Source organism: Saimiri boliviensis, chromosome 2 (assembly GCF_048565385.1).
Source record: "Saimiri boliviensis isolate mSaiBol1 chromosome 2, mSaiBol1.pri, whole genome shotgun sequence".
In the NCBI taxonomy this organism is placed as follows: domain Eukaryota; kingdom Metazoa; phylum Chordata; class Mammalia; order Primates; family Cebidae; genus Saimiri; species Saimiri boliviensis.
Genome location: NC_133450.1, coordinates 8579700 through 8587100, shown reverse-complemented (window position 1 = coordinate 8587100; position 7401 = coordinate 8579700).

Sequence of the window (7401 nt, the reverse complement as noted above, 5' to 3'; positions counted from 1 at the left end):
CATACTTTAGCCCTGCCCCAGGACCACAGCCTGCAAAGGGATCAGCACCCTCAACACCCGCGCGGTGGTGATTCCGGGCCAGAGCGACTGCTGTTGGCCTCACCAGCCTTTACTCAGGGAGACTCTCTGCGGGTTAATCTGTGTCAGCTCAGCCCTGCAGCCACACCAGCTGCTGCTCCTCCCTCCTGGGACCCCACCGCCACCAGAGCTGGCAGACCAGCCCAGAAGACTCCCCTTACCCTTCGCTTACAGATGGGGCGGGGTCTTGCCTAGGGCCTCCCAACTTATAAGGGGCAGCAGCCCAAAGGGCCATGGGATCCAGGTACAGTCCTATCTGAAGATGCCACAGGTGGCTACTCTCCTGAAATAGGCAAACCTAGTCCCAACATTCCCTCTCCCTGGATGGACACTATCAGGTTGTAATGAAAAAGAACATTACGGTTTGAGAGACCATTTTGCTCTTCTGGGCACCAGGGGACTGGGGAAAGCACAGCCAGGAGTGTTCAAAATCTATTTTATTTGCATTCTTAGCAGGGGGTGAACAGACCCAGCCCCCACTGGGTTTGAAGCAGGGAAGCCCGCTCACTGGCTGCTTGTGTTTGGGAGGTCCGCTGAGCTCTCTGGGCCTCAGTCACCTCCTCCGTAAAGTGGGAGTAATTGGGAGCCACTTCCTGCATCAGCCTGTGGAGGTCAAGTGAGGCTAGGCTTGTAACAAGGCACTCGGCACAGGCCACAGGGATGGCTGCAGGGGACAGCCACTGTACCTCCATTGACGCGGGGAAGCGCCAGAAAGAATATTCATCAAAATATAAAGGAGGGGCAGGGAGGCTATCGCCGAGGGACAGGATTTCAGTGACTCTCACTCCTCATTCCTTTCCTTTTCTTTTGGCTTATCTGAATTCCCCAAATATTCCACAATGTTCCTGAATTTATTGTGTCATTTGAAAAGGATAATAAGGGCAAAACAAGCACTAAGCCCTGCTGTGTTGTGTGGCCACCTCCGGGCTGGGGGAAGGGAGCCCAGGGCAGTGGCAAAGCCCAGGACCAGCGCCCCAGGCGCGGGGGAAGGCGATGCCCCCTCCCCGGGCCAGGAGGACCCCCTACCCCAGCGGGCAGGCGGGCCCAGCGCCGCTCACTTGATCCGGCTGCGCCTAGCTCAGACAATGCGAACACACAATCATTCATTATAACTCAATTACAGTGATTAAAGCTGGTGGCATGCAGAGGCAGGAGGGAGTGTTGCCAACAAAATTTACACTCCGTGTCACCAGTGAGAGATAACAGCAGCTGACGCGGCCGATCGCCTCCCCTGCCATCTGCTCAGTGCGGGGGCCGCCCGAGGGGCGAGGGCCGCTGCGCGCTGATGGTGGACGGCGGAGCAGAGAGCTGCAGAGATGGGCTGCCTCGGGCTGGGGCTGGGACGGCAGCAGCGCTGGCTAGGGAAGCCAGCCGCGACCTCTCCCTGCAGACTTGGCCGCCCCACGAGACTCTACATCTGGAATGGAGGTGTGGGGAGGCCAAGGTGCTACTGTTCTGGGTTGGGTCCACCACGGCAGAGGTTGGGATTCTGACGTTCGGTTTTCATCTCCCTGTTTCAGATGAGGAAACTGAGGCACAGATGCACAAAGGATCGCACCCAGTAAGCCTGGGGCACAGCCAAAACACAGGCCTGCTCTGGCTCTCCTGGGAATGGTGCAGAGAAGGAGGCAGGGAGCTGAGGCCATCCTGGACTACAGGGAGAGGGCAGGGGCCAGAGTGAGGCCTGAGACCCTGGGGGCCTAGAAGGCATCAAGGCTGGTGACAAGAGGGCACACAGGGCAATGCAAGGAGCCCTAGGCACAGAGCAGGGCTGCTGGGGGAACGTCGTGGGTGGGGGAGGGATGGCTGGCAGCAGACCTGACGCAGGTGGGCTCTGGCCACAGTGACCAAGAGAGACCCAGGGGGTGGGTCGAGGCAGAGGCCCACAGCTGACCTCTGCTACCACAAGGTAGAGGGCTGGGGAGGGCGAGCTGCCTTTCAAGGGACAGCAGTAACGCAGGCCATCCCAGAACACCACGCTTCCAGCTTTGTCAGCCACAGGAAACGGCACCTGTGCAATGGACCCAGATGTACTTGCTCCCCCACCCGGGAGCGTTTCCCTTCTAAGCCCTGCTGAGCAGCAGTGGGGGTGGGGAGGGTGGGATACGAGAGGGAAGGATGGGTTCAGGCCCCTCTTCCCCTGGTTACGCACTGGGTACATTTTTCTGGCTGTGCCATCCTCTAAGGCCACCGTCACCATGCTAGTATCCATGCTGCAGGCTGCCTGACACCCTCCTCTCTGCCTCGCCCTGTCTGATGCCACAGTAGAGCTTGTTTTCCAGTGGCGGATTTCCACCCCGAGTCTCCTTGTTAAACTGTCGGAGGCTCTTTGGTTTCTCGAGTCCATCTCAGTCCTCAGTGTTCGCTCGTCACCCTCACCCTCCCTCGGGAACCTTCGCACATGCCACACTGCCCCTACTCCATGGCCTTCCTCATCCCCCCTCATCCTTCAGAGCCCAGTTCACATCTCACTTCTTCCAGGAAGCCAACCTGGCCCTGAGGTCCAGTGGGTGACTGATCTTTGGGTTCCCATGCCCCTGTGCCAGTTAGTGCCCTGGAAGCACTGGTCATGAAATATTGGGGTCATCTGGGGATGGGGCCATTTCCCACACCACACCTTGGCAGTAGCTTGGGTGCAGGGGCTGGGTCCTGTTCATCTCTGAAGTCTGGGGCCCAAACTGAGTGGGTCTCTGGAAATGTTTGTTGAACCGGATAGAGGCTGAAAGAGTGTGTGCCACGGTGGCCAGACAGGACCTAACACACACAATGACTGTCTCATGAGGACTGGCTCAGAAGAGTGCAGAACACAGCCCACAGTCGGGGGCAGAGATCAGTGTCCTTAGAGTAAAGAGCAAGGGCAGGAAGCTCAAGGGACAGGAGCCACCCTCCTGCCTCTGGCCTCTCCCCACATCCATTCGGAGCTCCTCAGTTCCTGCCCATATGACCCTAGTGTGTGCTCACCAGCTGTCCCTCCCCGGGTGACAGGGCAGGGCTGATGCTCAGAATGGGCACTGGGAGCTGCTGACTGTGGAGGCCAGAGGAAAAACGGAAGGTGAGCGGGACGGGGGGCTGTTGCCTTCTCTCTCCCCCTGCAATCACAGGTCAGGCCACCTAGAGACTAGGATATAACCAGCTGGCGACATTTGGATACAGCATAGGAAGAATGAGATCCAGGCAGAACCATGCAGCTCTGCCCAAGATACACAATCCCCGGAATTCCCCAAGAAGAACTGAAAGAGGAAGCTGAGGAGGGGTGGTGGAGGCTGGGGATGTGGTGGGGAGCTCTGCAACACAGCGACGTTCAAGAGTGAAGAATCTGGGTTTTTGTTTCAGTCCTGACTCAAGGTTGTGTGAAGTTACCCATCCCTTCGTTCTGCACGAGGTACAAGGCACTGGGGATACCAGGGGAAGTGAGCCTGACAGGGGTCCTGCTTCCATGGAACTTTGTATTCCAAGTCACTGTGCCCTCTGGGCCCCAGCTTTCCCACATGTAACAAAGATACTGAACTAGATCTGGCTTTCCCAAGCTAGAGGGTTGGAGAAAACACCCTCCTCCATGGAGGAGGGTTTTGTAAGAAAGATGACAAGGCATTGAAAACCATGGGCTGCAGAGAAGGAAATGCTTCTTTTCCCAATTCTCATTCGATCATTTCTGATTTGGACAAGGAGCAAGTTTCAGCTGGGTGTGAATGGGACCAACGCAGGTCTCAAACACTGGGCCATCTCCCTTCTTAACAAGGAAGGGGTGAGAAGAACTTGAGGCACAAGTACTTAGAATTATTTTCATTGCATTTACAAGTATGCAGACTTTTAAATTTAAGGTAAGGAATATTGGTTTTTTATTTAGGATAATATACAAAGTTTCCTTTTACAATACTTAGTTTTAGACTTTAAAAAGTAAACTTATTTTTTTTTAATCTATCAGATAAATCACAGGCTGGTGGGTTCTAGACCAAAGTAAATATCATTAGATGACTGTGATTTTTTGATTGAGTAGATCTAGGTAGCTCTGTCCATGTTGGTGGGAAAGCTTAGAGGCCTGAACACCTGTGCCTCCTGGAACTGAGCCAGCGGGGCCAGAGGAGGGTGCTCACACTGATGGAAAGGTGATGGTGAGTCAAGTAGCAGTCTTGGGTAACATCTGTCCTTAGGGCTTCCCGGAGACTAGGGAGTGTGTCCCCAAACAAGCTTGAATGCAAATTACTTTCGTTGACAAACAAGCTGATCTACATAGTGCATGCACAGCAGTTGGCAGCAGCTTTCAAAGAGTGCCCTGCACGGAGGGATGGCCTCTCTGTGCAGTGTTCGGCAAAGTGATTCAGTACTGAGGGCTTTCTCCCTCCTCCCTTCCTCCCTTCCTCCACCTGTTGATCCTCCTGGAAGACACTAGAGGTTCTCTAAGGAGTAGCTCCAGCCCTAGCACAAGGAATGTACAAACTCTTCAGGCCCATCTTAGGACAAATTGGCTCAAGCAGTTCAGGGACGTTCCTCTCTAAACCTGTGACTCTGATGCACCCGTAAACACCCAGTCAAATGTGATCTCCTCTGGAAAGCCTTCATGAATACTTCCCCTTTTTGACCCTTCTGAGAGTTGCCTTTTTCCCCCTGATGAGGACCCCTTCAATAGGCTGTCCAGGCCACTAATTATGAATTAGTAGAATTTGTTTTCCCCACTAACAAGTGCATGATGTGCGGGTATAGATCACTTATCTCTATATTTCATGCCCCTAACCTCCAACACTGGGTCTGCTCTGTCTATATTTATCAAATTAATGCATGGGTGTATGGGTCGATATGCTTGGCTTGCAATCCTGAACTAATTTTCAGATTCTATTCACTCTACTTCTCCTTTTAAGGAAAGGAAACTTTTCATTGAAAGCATTGTTTTGGGCATTTAGTAACTATTTGCCACATACCTATCAGATGACAGGTACTCCATTAGGAACTGGGAATAGAAAAGTGAACCAAACTTGATCTCTGCCCTCAAGAAATTCACTGTTGGGTTGTTGGAAAAATGAGGCAAGCAGCAAATAAATAACAATAAGGGAAGGATTTGAAATTCATCTTCACTTAGATGCAAACCACTCAGAAATTAATCTACTTAGAAAGGAGATACAGATAGAAGATCAATGAGGTTAAGTAAAAAACCTTGTAACCCTACATTTGAATTAGAAGCCTCAGTAGACTTCATGATGTTAACAAATATATAAAAATATACAAATACACACACACACACACACACACACACACACACACACACACACTTCTTAGCTCTGCTACTGAAAAGGCCTAGAAACAATGATCATTCCATTAGCATCAAACACCCCGAGCACCCAGATTATGGTCTCTAAATACTACTTTCCACTAATGGGAACCAAGGTTCATTGGAAAAATGGTCAACTCCACATCCAGGATGGAAAATGTACAAGATGAGCCAGGGACATTATCTTTTACCAGAAAGCGTGGAAGCTCTTAAAGACGAGTATGGTTGGTCATATTAAAAAGACTCAGGGCCGGGCACGGTGGCTCATGCCTATGATCCCAGCACTTTGGGAGGCTGAGGCAGGTGGATCACGAGGTCAAGAGATCGAGACCATCTTGGTCAACAAGGTGAAACCCCGTCTCTACTAAAAATACAAAAATTAGCCGGGCGTGGTGGTGCACGCCTGTAGTCCCAGCTACTCAGGAGGCTGAGGCAGGAGAATTGCTTGAACCCAGGAGGCGGAGGTTGCGGTGAGCCGAGATCATGCCATTGCACTCCAGCCTGGGTAACAAGAGTGAAACTCCGTCTCAAAAAAAAAAAAAAAAAAAAAGACTCATGAGGCATCTTCAAGAGGATCCTCAAAGAGGATGATTTCTGAAGTGATAAGGATAACTCCACTTGACTCAAACATATCAGATACATTTAAATTCACACATTCACAATGTTTTAAAAAAGAATACCTCGTTGGACAAATGTTGAGGATACTAAAGAATTAACTTATTATATTGAAAATTGGCAAATAAAGCAAATGAACCAAGCATTCATCTTGCCTTTCCTATATGAACTGTTCTTCAAGATAACCAAATGGTTGGTGAGGGGCGGTTTCTCTTTATAGCAATATTCAAGGGAATGATGTAATTGGAATATCACCCTTTTGTAGCCCCTAATGAATTGATGACTCTACACGATGATCGTCAATGACTGTTAACATACAAAAGGAGAAACATCTAGCTACTATCTGTTTCCTAACGAATCGATGACGTATTCTTGCCTCCCTCCAAAATTAAGCCTGGATCTAATCAAGTTCCAAGATCTAACTACAATTTAGCAATCAGCAAAATTCAGGCTGTGTGAAGCTCTAAGGACAAATTTGTTTTTTTTTTTTTTTCCAGTAAATAAATGTGTGTGTGTATGCATGTGTATGAGAGAGAGAATGAAATATGAAGGAGGAATCTAAAAGACATATCAATTGTACTTGCTCTGTGTGGATCTTATTTGGATTCTAATTCAAATAAATATACTTTGTAAAAAAAAACTTACGAGACAATTGGGGATTGTTGAATACAGATTTGATATTTGATGATATGAGAAGTTATTTTTTAGTTTTAGTGGTATGTGGGTTATATTTTTGATACAGGTCTTACCTTTTGGAAATAGTAAAATGTGTACTAATTTAATGATGAAATGTCTGGAATTTGCTGTATAATACTCCAGAGGTGGTGACAGATGGAGATGGGTGGGGTGTAGATAAAAATAGATTATTACTGATTTGATAACTGTCGAAGCTGGTTGATGGGTACTTGGAGATTCATTATTCTGTTCTCTCTACTTCTGTATCTGTTTGGCATTTTTCATGAATGAAAAGCTAAACAAGTCTAATCCATGCTGCCTCTGAATGAGAGCACTGCCCTGTCCACTGGTAAGATCATTAGAATCTCAAGTTGGAGAGAACCCAGGGATTGATTATTCACCTGCCTTGAAGCATCACATAAAGGATGAAAAGATCGAGGACTGGAGAGATCCCGTGATATGACTAAGGTGATGCAGTAAGCCCAGGGCTTTGTTCTCTGCCACTGGGCATGGCACCCCCACCCCACCCCAGGCCCAGGCCCCCTTTGATTCACCAGAAACTATAATGGGGCAAGTTCTTAAGTCTTGACCTTTCCGGCTTTTTAAAAAAACTTTAATTATAAAATATTTCAAACATTTCACAAAGAACAGAAAAAAACACAACACTTCTAAAGCCACCATACAGATTTTTAAAATGTGAACATTTTAACATTCTCTGCAGAGTTTCTAAAAAGTAATAAAATGTGATAGGTATAGCTGAACTCCCACTG